An 11979-nucleotide genomic window follows, 5' to 3' on the forward strand; every position below is an offset into this window, starting at 1 on the left:
ACGAAATCCACGCAGACACGGGGAGAATGTGCAAACTCCACACAATCAGTCGTCTGAGGCGGGAAATTAACCCGGGTCTCTGGCACTGTGAGGCAACAGTGCTAACCACTGTGCCACCGTGCCGCCCACTAACCAATTGGAGGAGGCCTTGTTATGGATCTTTATGTCACTCCCAATGTAAAATTCAGCCCTATATAATAGGCGAGCTTCACATTCTAACCATTTTCACAAAAAGGAGTTTCTCTTGATTTCCCTATTGCAGTTGCAAATGTATTAGTACTACACACTGGATAGATCTCATATGGTGAAAGTGAGAACTCCAGATGCTGGAGATCAGAGTCGAGAGTGATTTCCCTATTGCAGTTGCAAATGTATTAGTACTACACACTGGATAGATCTCATATGGTGAAAGTGAGAACTCCAGATGCTGGAGATCAGAGTCGAGAGTATGGTGCTGAAAAAGCACAAGAGGACAGGCAGCATCCGCGGAGCAGGAGAATCAATGTTTCAGGCATAAGCTCTTCGTCAGGACGTTTCCTGATGAAGGGCTTATGCCCAAAACCTCGATTCTCCTGCTCCTCGGATGCTGCCTGACTTGCTATGCTTTTCCAGATCCTATATGGACCCTGTTTTGGTTATTCCAGAAGTGGAATAACCCTTTCTACCACCAGCCTCTTCTGAAATTGTAAAGAACTCTATTCTTTACTGTTCTTGGGAAAAGGGGGCCAGTCTCTCACTCTATAATCTCTCATTTCTTTCTCCCTTTGCAGAGCATCTATATATATTTTAGAATGTGAAATGCGCATGGTGCTCCAAAGGTGACCTAATCAACACAAGTTCCTTCCTTCCTTCTGACAGTGTTTGAAAAAACATATTTTTCAAAAAATTAGTAACAAGATTTGTTACTGTGTGACAGCTGTGACCTTGTTCAATGAAACACACAAAACATCTGATCTCAATGGAAGCAGGAGTACTACCACTGGTCATATTGCACCACCAAACTCAGTGGTACCTGTTCACAACTACATCTCTCCCCTTTGGGTGTCACAAACGGTTCCCCTTAATACTCCCCAAATATTTGAGTATATTCCACATCAGAACAAAGAAATGTGAGGGATAATTAGAGAGAGCATCTTTGGCAAAAAATTACTTCAGTCATTCAAGTGGGTGGCATGGTGGTTCAGTGGTTAGCACTGCTGCCTTATAGTGCCAGAGACCTGGGTTTGATTACAACTTTATGCAACTGCCTGTGTGGAGTTTGCACATTCTCCCCATATCTGTATGAGTATCATCTGAGTGGAGAAAGTGAGGTCTGCAGATGCTGGAGATCAAAGTTGAAACTTTATTGCTGGAACAGCACAGCAGGTCAGGCAGCATCCAGGGAACAGGAGATTCGACGTTTCGGGCACAGGCCCTTCTTCAGGAATGAGCAGAGAGTGTTCAGCAGGAGAAGATAAAAGGTAGGGAGGAGGGACTTGGAGGAGGGGCGTTGGAAATGTGATAGGTGGAAAGAGGTCAAGGTGAGGGTGATAGGTCGGAGTAGGATGGAGGCGGAGAGGTCAAGAAGAAGACTGCAGGTCAGGAAGGCGGTGCCGGGCTGGAGGGATTCGGCTGAGACAAGGTGGGGGGAGGGGGGATGAAGAAACTGGTGAAGTCCAAGTTCATCCCCTGTGGTTGGAGGGTTCCCAGTCGGAAGATAAGACGCTCCTCCTCCGACCGTCGCGTTGTTGTGGTTCCGCCACCTCCAAACAGACCCCAGCACCAAGGATATATTTCCCTCCCCTCCCCTATCAGCTTTCCGTAGAGACCACTCCCTCCGCGACTCCCTTGTCAGATCCACACCCCCCACCGACCCAACCTCCACTCCCGGCACCTTCCCTTGCAACCGCAGGAGGTGCAACACTTGCGCCCACACCTCCCCCCTCACTTCTCTCCAAGGCCCCAAAGGAAACTTCCATATCCGCCACAGATTCACCTGCACCTCCACCCACATCATCTACTGCATCCGCTGCAGCCGGTGTGGCCTCCTCTATATTGGGGAGACAGGCCGCCTACTTGCGGAGCGATTCAGAGAGCACCTCTGGGCCACCCGGACGAACCAACCCAACCACCCTGTAGCACAGCATTTCAACTCCCCCTCCCACTCCACCGAGGATATGCAGGTCATTGGACTCATCCACCGCCAAACCACAACAACGCGACGGTCGGAGGAGGAGCGTCTTATCTTCCGACTGGGAACCCTCCAACCACAGGGGATGAACTTGGACTTCACCAGTTTCTTCATCCCCCCTCCCCCCACCTTGTCTCAGCCGAATCCCTCCAGCCCGGCACCGCCTTCCTGACCTGCAGTCTTCTTCTTGACCTCCCCGCCTCCATCCTACTCCGACCTATCACCCTCACCTTGACCTCTTTCCACCTATCACATTTCCAACGCCCCTCCTCCAAGTCCCTCCTCCCTACCTTTTATCTTCTCCTGCTGAACACTCTCTGCTCATTCCTGAAGAAGGGCCTGTGCCCGAAACGTCGAATCTCCTGTTCCCTGGATGCTGCCTGACCTGCTGTGCTGTTCCAGCAATAAAGTTTCAACTATCATCTGAGTGCTCTGGTTTCCTCCCATAGTCCAAAGATGTGCAGGTTGGTTGATTGGCCATGCTAAATTGCCCACAGTGCCTAGGAATGTGCAGGCTAGGTGGATTGGCCATAGGAAATGCAGAGTTTATAGTGATAGAGAAGGGGGGTCTGGGTCTGTGTTAATGTTCTTTAGAGGGTTGATGTGGTCTCGACGGACCGAATAGCCTGCTTCCACATAGTAGGGATTATACAATTCTAAGTTTAAAGACAGAGAAAGAAGATTTGTTCCATTTATCCAATGGCACAGTTGGAAATACACCATACCAAACAGGTCAGAAGAGCTCTAGTTTTCAACACTGGTTGGGGTCTGATTATCTCAGTTTGGAATGACGTTCAGCCTCAGTATCCCTGGCTAGAGTTGGAAAACTAAATCAGTCGAGATTCTATCTCCTCTTCAAACCAGAGTCTCTGACTGGAAAGTAAAGATGTGTAGTGCCAGGTTATTATAGAATTGACCCCCTGTCTATGATGTGCCATATGACTGTGTAACCTTACAGTGCAAATCATTTAGCACACATGTGAGCAATGATCATTGACTTCACTAATGCCATCTAATGTCTTCATGATAAAGTTTGAGAATCTTTGAAGAACAAAGAAATAGAAAACAATTCTACTATATCTTGAAGCTTTACTTCATTTAATTTTTGTCTCCACACTCTGCCATTTATTGAATGTACAGCAGAATCAGATAAGCTGTAACCCAGGCAACTGATCCAGTCACTTCATTTTATCCACTGGCTGGGTTCTGTTAAAAATATATATTATGTACAATTAAGTTTATAGAAAGGTTTCTCTCAAATGTTTCAAAGTAACTCCTAATAATAGACCCTGTTGCCCAATCTGAAAACTGTATTTTCCTTCTATAACATGTCCTTGGTGTTGCATTACCCAAGGGGATCAATAATTGCCCTCTCTGCAGTAATCATGCATTTGATTAATGGTAGTTTCATATTGAGATGTCAGTCTCTTTGGAAATAATGGCATTGAACATAAAGCAGGAATTTCAAAAGCTTAAACAGTGACAGTATCATTTGCTATTATTCATACTCAGAGGTCACAGTTATTTTTAAAAATGGCCAAAACTAGAAGGGAAATGGAATTCTGTTCTGTACATTGCATTCTGCCTATCTGGATCGCAATGTCTAAAAGTGTGGGCAAGACAAATCATGTGGTGACCATCTGAAGGGGACTGAATAAATAATTGAAAAGATTAACGTTTGTAGGATGAGGTGGCAGGAGCTGAAGAGGGCAACAAATTCCTGAGCTCTTTCAAAGAGACAATATATACATAATGGGCCAAATGGCCTAATTCTGTGCTTTCTGATTCTTTTGGATTGAGGGTACGGAGTAAAAAATAGCTACAATTGGATTTGCAGATCTGAATTGGAAGCAATGAGTTTCAATGTAATACAAACTGCTTTGAGTAGTAGAATTGCTAAATGCTGATTTCTACCCTTTATGCAGGTCTCTGCCTTGAAGACAAATTCTTTATCATAAATGTCCATTTATTTTAATGAGAGTCAAATAGCTGCTACTAAATCTCTGTTAAGAATATTTTTTCAAAGGATTTGACATAAACTAATAACAGGTCTTCAATGGGAAAACAAAAGTCCCGTTGAGAATAGCGAGGCGTTAATGCTATGTTTTGCCCATCAGCAGAACATTCTTTGTTGGAAGTGTTTCACAGTGATCACTACCTCAAAGATGGGTCTTACTGGATTTATTTTCTTTCCTTTTACAAAGTTAAATTCATTGTTTTGCTCCCTCCAAGACAGCATGATGGGCGTCAATTATTGGAGAATGGAATGATTTTACACTTCCCATGCCCAGCGCCACCATCAATCACAACTAATTCAAATATAAGAAGCCTTACTTTTTATACAGGTAAAGCCAATTTTTGCTCCCCCTATCCATCATTAATGTGCCTCAGCTACACAACATCAGATAGAAAGAACTTATCTCTGTTTAGTGTCTTTCATGATTTCATGAAATCCCAAAGCGCTGAACAGTCAACCAGCACTTTTGAAGTGTATTCACCGTTAATATATGGGAAATGAGACCACCAATTTGCCAATAGCAAGGACAAACAGCAGTGAAATAAATGACCAAATAATCTGGGTTTTTTTGTGATCTTATTTAAGAGAACTCCCCAGTTGTACTTCAGAATATTGCCTTGGGATTCTTTACCTCCACTCAAGAAGAGAGAATCGTCTGAAAGATCGAACTTCTGATATTGCAGCACTCCATCAGCACTGCACTGGAGTTTCACCTTCGATTTTGTGCTTACGCCTGTGTTTCTCTCAACCGCAAACATTCTCATTTTACATTATTCTTCTTTGTAGCTCAAATGAAGCTGAGAGTTAATAGTTATGTGAAGAGAAGAGAGTAATAGGATATGTTCTCCTTTACGCAGAGAAGACTAAAACAAGTTTTGATAGCAATGTCTGAAATCATGAATGATTTAGATATGCAGATAAGGAGCAACTTCAAGCGGTGTTGGTTATCAGAGCATATTATATTTAAGGTAAATTTGGGATGAGATTTAAAAATAAAATTTGGTATTATGATCTGAAAAGCACTACTTGAAAAAGTAGTAGAAGCAGATTCAATATTGATTTTCGAACGGTAATTGAATAAATATTTGAAAGGGATAAAAACGGCTTAGGAACAGGCAGAGGAGGTGGGTCTATCTGGATAGCTGTTTCAAAAAGATTGCAAAGGCACAATGGGCCAAACAGCCCCCTTCTGCTCTATCTTTCTATGATTCTAGTGCTAAATTTAGGCACTTCATCAGAGTAGAATCATCATCACCGCATAGTGCTTTCAGCCTTTAACAGCCAAAAAAGAATTTAATACCATTAGTCTGTGGTTGAATCAAACCATGCCTTTTCAGTTGTAGTCAGATCAAGTGCTCAGAACTATTAAAATGTTAATATTATGCTGAACAAGTGAAATATTCTTTCAATTTTACAAATCATTGGTTTGACCATACTTAAAACACTGCATCCAGTTCTGGTCATTACAGTGCAAAAAGATGTACTGTATTGTAGATATTGAAAGGCTGCAGAAGACACAACCAGATCAATTGAGGGTTGGAGGGATTGGATTAAGAGGAGCAAATATTATGTAAAGCAGGCATGTTCATACTGGTAAAAAGAAGGTTAAGAATTGATATGTTTGTTGTCTTCAGAATTCTAAGAAGATTGGCTAATGTGCACAATAGGAAACCATGTGAATAGGAAAACATTTTCCCATGTCCAAAATAAATTGTTCACTTGATTGAGCCAGGGTATAGAGATATTTTCTTATGAGGAGATGTTGAGTAGATTGGGCTGTAACTCATTGGAGGTCAGACGAACAAGAGGAGACTTTTGTTGAAATGTGCAAGATTCTTAGTGGTCTTGATAGATTAGACGCTATGAGGTTGTTTCTCAATGTAAAAGAGTCCAAGACCAGAGGCCATAATCTCAAAGTAAGGGATCATCCATTTAAGACAGAGAAGAGTTAGGATTAGTTTTGTCTCGGGGGGTAAATGCACAACCCCCACCCAACCTGCCCAGCATTTTGACATCATCATCTCTGACGAGAGTCGTTCTCATCCCTTCACAATCTCCCCCCTCCAGTCCCTACACACTCTTCCACTCCTTAAACTCTGTCATCCTCTGCCCATCTAGTCTGCACTGAGCCTCCAAAGCACATCCCACCAAGACCCACATTCCCATCCTATCCCCATAACCATGTCTAACCCAGCTAGCCTGCACATCACTGGACACAATGGGGCAATTTGGCATGACCAATCCACCTAATCTTTGCACTGTAGAAGGAAACCATAGCACCCAGCAAAAACCCATGCAGTGACATGGAGAATATGCAAACTCCAGACAGCTGCCCAAAGGTGGAATTCAACTGTTAAATGTCAGGAAATTATGTTGTTCTGATTATTGGTTAATGTTTATATGGGACATTTGAATACAAAAAGAATAACTTAAAGTGTTGTATTTTGTACCTTTCTAATTTTAGCCCACATATCCACAATGACCTAGCAGATGTCTTGAAGTTTGCAAGTAATACAATTTATTTATACAGCTACAATATCACAAATGTATGGTGCTTACTGATATTACTATCCATTACACACAACATAGCTGACTGACTGAAGACTGACTGCATTACACAGCCATTGTGAATGTAGCCAAGGTGGGCATCTTTATACAGGAATATCACAAGTTGTATGTCATGTAGCTATCTTTAAAGTGCAGGCCTGTTCTGGTCTGGAATCTGTGCCATAATATATCATCAAGATAACCTATGAGGCCAAGTAAATCCTGTAGGGAATGCATTTGATGCTACTTTGTTCATTTGACAATGAGTCTGTGGATATCTAGTTTATTTGCATTTTCTTCAACAGTCTGCACCAAAAGTGAAATTACAAAGTAATTGCATCTACTGGGAGGAAACATTTTACTTGAAAACCAAAATTGTTGCTATCAGATAAACAAAATGAGTAAGCATCATTGGCAGTCCCTTTCAGACAAGAATGAACTCTTTTCTACTCTCAGTGTGAGTGCATTGGTGGCTGTACAGACCGATGCAGCTATTGCAGGCTCTGTTACACAGTGGTGATCATGGGAAGGGGTGGGTGGGGCATTGGTGTGGCAGTGTGCTCCTTAAGCTGTTTTTGCTTGGCTTCCATTTTTTCCCAGTTGCAAGTCACGAGGTGTTCGACGCCTTCCCGGCACTCCTTCTCTGGAAGGTCTTGGGCCGTTGATTCCTCAGTGTCTATGGGAGTGTTGCACTTCGCCAGTGAGGCATTGAGGCTATCTCTGAATCATCTCATTTGTCCACCTGGGGCTCACCTGCCGTTTCTGAGCTGGGAATAGAGCACCTGCTTGGGGAGTCTCATGTTGGTCATGTGGATGATGTGCCCAGTTCATCGTAGCCAATCAAAGGGGGTCAGTGCCTTGATGTTGGCTTGGTTGAGAATGCTGGGTTGATGCATCTGTCTTTGCAGTGGATTCACACGATCTTCTTGCAGGCAGCATTGGTGGGACTACTTGAGGTATCTGTTGAAGACAGTCTTGTTCTCACAGCCATTTAGGAGGGCAGGAACCACCACAGCTCCATAAACCATGATCTTGGTATCGGACCTGATGTTGTTGTCCTCGAACACCCTTTTCCTCAGGCAGCTGAAGGCTATGCTAACACACCGAAGGAGATGCTGGGTCTCTTTGTCAAAAATTGCTTCATTGGAAGTATCCAACAATCTCTAAGGCCTCCCCATGGACCTTGCTGATCAGGGGTTTGCTCCACAATGCCAGGCCAGGTTAGTGGAGGACCTCGGTCTTTCAGATGTTCAGGGTGAGACCCATGCTCTCATATGGCCTCCGTAAAGGTGCTGGTGATGGTCTGGAGTGTGTCCTCAGAAATTGCACATACACAGGCATCAGCTGTGTATTGCAGCTTGATGACACTGGTTGGGGTGACTTTGGTTTTGGCTTGAAGGCTGTGGAGGTTGAATAATTTCCCACAGGTTCTGTAAGTTAGCTCCACTCCAGCGGGGCGCTTGTTGGTAGTGAGGTGAAGTATTGCCGTGAGGTAGATCAAGAACAGTGTGGGGCAATAACACTGCCCTGCTTGACACCAGTCTGAATGGGGAATGGGTTGATGATAGAGCCATATATCATTACCACAACTTTCATGTTGTCATGGGAGCAGGTGAAGGATGCTGGGCAACCAATGCAGAGAAGGACACTCTATAATGCCTCCTGATTGATCGTGTCAAAGGCCTTTGTAAGGTCGAAGAAGGCCATGTACAGGGGGAGGTTCTTTTCTTTGCATTTTTCCTGCAGCTGTCACTCAATAAAAATCATGTCTGTTGTGCCCCTCCATGGCTGAAAACTGCACTATGATTCTGGGAAGAGTTCCTCAGCTATAGGGAGAAGACAGTTGAGGAGGACCTTAGCAATGACTTTCCCACTCTCGACAACATGTGTGAAGATGCTGTTCCTGTAACAAGGTTATATTGTCCTTTCTTTTCAGAGGAGTGGTTAAGGCAGTGGTTCTGATATGTCTGGGAAGAAGCTTCTAAGTAATTTTCTAACACAGTTGTACTATGAAAGGCAATGGCTAGTTCTTCCAGTTCAGGGTCTGGTTTGGTTTGGCTTTAGCTGGGAACCCAGAGAAGCTGCTGGACCCAAAGAAACAGCTCCTTGCTGATCCTCTCTCTCTGACCTCCCTCCTGTAAGAACCTGTATTTGATTGACCTTTTTGCCAAGGGGTGTTTATGGGATTGTTGCGGTAGAGTCGATTGGGTTTTCAAATAGTTATTCTAAATTTGGTTTTCTTTTGTTCGTCTGTAAATAAATTCTCTTATTTAAAACTGAGTGTTTTGGCAGCTGTGTCACTCCTGGAATATCCGCTGTACATCTGCTTAAAGCAGCTAGAAAAGTTAGAGTCTGGGCTCCTTCTAGAATTGTTTGGGGGGGATCTGGCCTGGCCATAACAGTTCAGGGGCTGTTTGTGGGATTTATTCCATAGTTCCAATTTGGAATTAGAGTTCTGGACTCAAAGGCAGTGAGTTGTAGGTGTTAGTGTCTTTTGCTCTGGGTTTGAATTTGGTTGGTTTAAACAGTGTTTGATGTAGTAATGGCTCTTTCAGTCACCAAGAGTTTTCTTGGGGTGGAAGAAGTAACTTTGGGGGCTTCACGAAAGATGAACAAGGCAAAGCTGAAACTGGCAGTCAACCTGGGGATGGAGCTGTCTCCTTCCTTGAGGAAAGGAGAGATAATTACAGCAATAGCTCAGCATTTAAATTTGCTGGAAACCATCAGAAACTTTGGAGATGGCTAAAATTAAATTGAAAATGAAGCAGCTTGATTTACAGGCAGAAGAAAGAGTAAAAGAAATTAAACTGTTTGAATTATGATTAAGAGCAGAGGATAAAGAATCAAATGCCCTAGCAGAACAAAAGGAAAAAGACAGAATCGCTTTGACAGAACAAAAAGAAAAAGAGAGAAAGAGAGAGAGAAAAGAGGGAAAAGGAGAGAGAGGAAAGGGAAAAACAGAGGGAGTTTGAATTTCATAAATTGGCACTTAGACAGCAAAGTTAGTTTAAAAGGATGGAGATGAAGGCAGAAGATAAGCTTAGTGAGGAAGAGAGTGAGGGTGAACAAACCCATGGTAGCCATAGGCCTGGTGAGGATCTGTTTTAATGCATTTAAGCATTACCTAGGTTTGATGAGAAGGATGTAGAAGCCTTTTTCATCTCATTTGGGAAGGTGGCTAAACAAATGCAAAGGCCATGACCATGTGGGTTTTGTTGACCCAGACAAAACTTATAGGTAAACCTAGTGAGGTATTCGCATCACTATCAGAGGAGGTATCTGGGGTGTATGAGGAGGTGAAGAAAGCCAACTTAAGTGCATATGTGCTTGTGCCAGAAGCCTACTGACAGTGTTTCAGGAATCTTAGGAGGGACCCTGGTCAAACCTACACTGAGTTTGGAAGGATCAAACAAAGTAACTTTGATCGGTGGATAAGGGCATTAAAAATAGAGCAAACCTATGACGCTCTTAGAGAGATGATTATTTTGGAGGAGTTCAAAAATTCCTGAGGTAGTGAGAACTCCTGTGGAAGAGCAGAGAGTTAAAATGGCAATATTAGCAGCTGAAATGGCTGAGGAGTACGAGTTGGTTCATAAATCAAAGTTTGGCTTCCAACATCAATTTCAAACCATGAGATATAGAAATTGGGGAAAAGAAAAATCCTCACATGGAAAGAGAAAGATATGTCTCAGTGCAGATCATAAGGATAACTTACCACAGGGTAAAAAGGAAACCCTTGAAGGGGAAAGAGAAGTTAAAAACCCCCGGTGTTTTCACTACAATAAAGTAGGCCACATGAAATCACAGTGTTGATGGATTAGGAAAAGCATTCGGAGGTCGGATGTAGGAAAACAGGATAAGCCAGTGAATTTTGTTGGAATGGTAATGGAAGGCATACTGGAGGCCAATAATCTGCATCAGAATGTACAAGCTGGTTAGAGGTTGGTTAAGGAGGAAGTGTCAGATCTTCTTAAACCATATAGTTGCAAATGTAAAGTTTACTCACATAGACCAGGAGCAGCAGGTAAAGATGTGACAATATTAAGAGGTACAGGATCCTGTCAATCTTTGATGTTGAAAGATAAGGAGATATATACTTCTGAAGGATTACCCCAGAAAAATGGGAATTCACAGTGAGACAAGAAGTGCTAAATTATGTGGAGTGAAGTTAGAGTGTCCAGTGAAGAGTGGAGAGGTCGCGGTAGGAGTTCTGAACAAACCCTTTGCTCCAGGAGTAGAGTGTGGCCTTACTAATGATATAGCTGGATCAAAAGTAGGAGTGTTGCCTACTGTGGTTGAAAAGCCAGTAGAAATTCAGGCAACTGAACTATTACATGAAGCATATCCTGGGATATTTCCTGACTGTGTGGTAACAAGGTCACAAAGTCACCAATTGAAAGAGGAGAGATCAAAGAGTACAGATAAGAACATTGAAGTGGAATTAACAGAGACCCTGTTTGATCAAATGTTTGAGATAAGACAAGAGCGAATAGATGACAAGGCAGACATCTTTATTTCAGAGAGAAGACGAGAAATTAAAGCAATTATATCAAAAAGTGTACATGGAAAAAGAATCTGAATGTATCCCTTACTATCTTAAAAATGATGTCTTAGTAAGGACATGAAGACCATCACATATTGAGGCAGATGAGAAATGGGCAGAAGTTCATCTAGTCATATTGGTAGTCGCTTATAGAAACCAGGTGATGCAGGTAGCACATGAACTACAGGTAGGAGGTCATTTAGGGGGAAGAAAAACCTAAGCTAAAATACAAAAAAAAATTTACTGTCCTGGACTGCACAAGCATGTAGTTGAATTTTGCGAGATGTCATACATGTCAGATAATTGGAAAAGGACAGGCAGTCATAAAATCAGCACCTTTAATACCAATGCCTGCATTTGAGGAAGCTTTTACAAGCATCTTAATTGTTTGCATAAGACCCTTACCTAAGACAAAAAGTGGAAATCAGTATTTGTTATCAATAATGGATGTGTCTATTAGATTTCCAGAGTCTTTTCATTATGCAATATCACAGCTAAAAGGAGTTACTCAACTTTTTCACTAAATATGGACAACCCACAGAAATACAATCAGATCAAGGGTCAAGCTTTACATCAAAATTATTCAAGGAAGTTATGGACCATTTAAGAATAAAACAATTCATATCTACTGCTACCATCCAAAATCACGGAGAGTGCTAGAAAGGTGGAATCAGACATTAAAGACCATGTTGAGAGTTTATA

The sequence above is a fragment of the Chiloscyllium plagiosum genome, unplaced genomic scaffold (genome assembly GCF_037043375.1).
Source record: "Chiloscyllium plagiosum isolate Xiang-an unplaced genomic scaffold, Cpla_swu_hap1 HiC_scaffold_20, whole genome shotgun sequence".
Lineage (NCBI taxonomy): Eukaryota > Metazoa > Chordata > Chondrichthyes > Orectolobiformes > Hemiscylliidae > Chiloscyllium > Chiloscyllium plagiosum.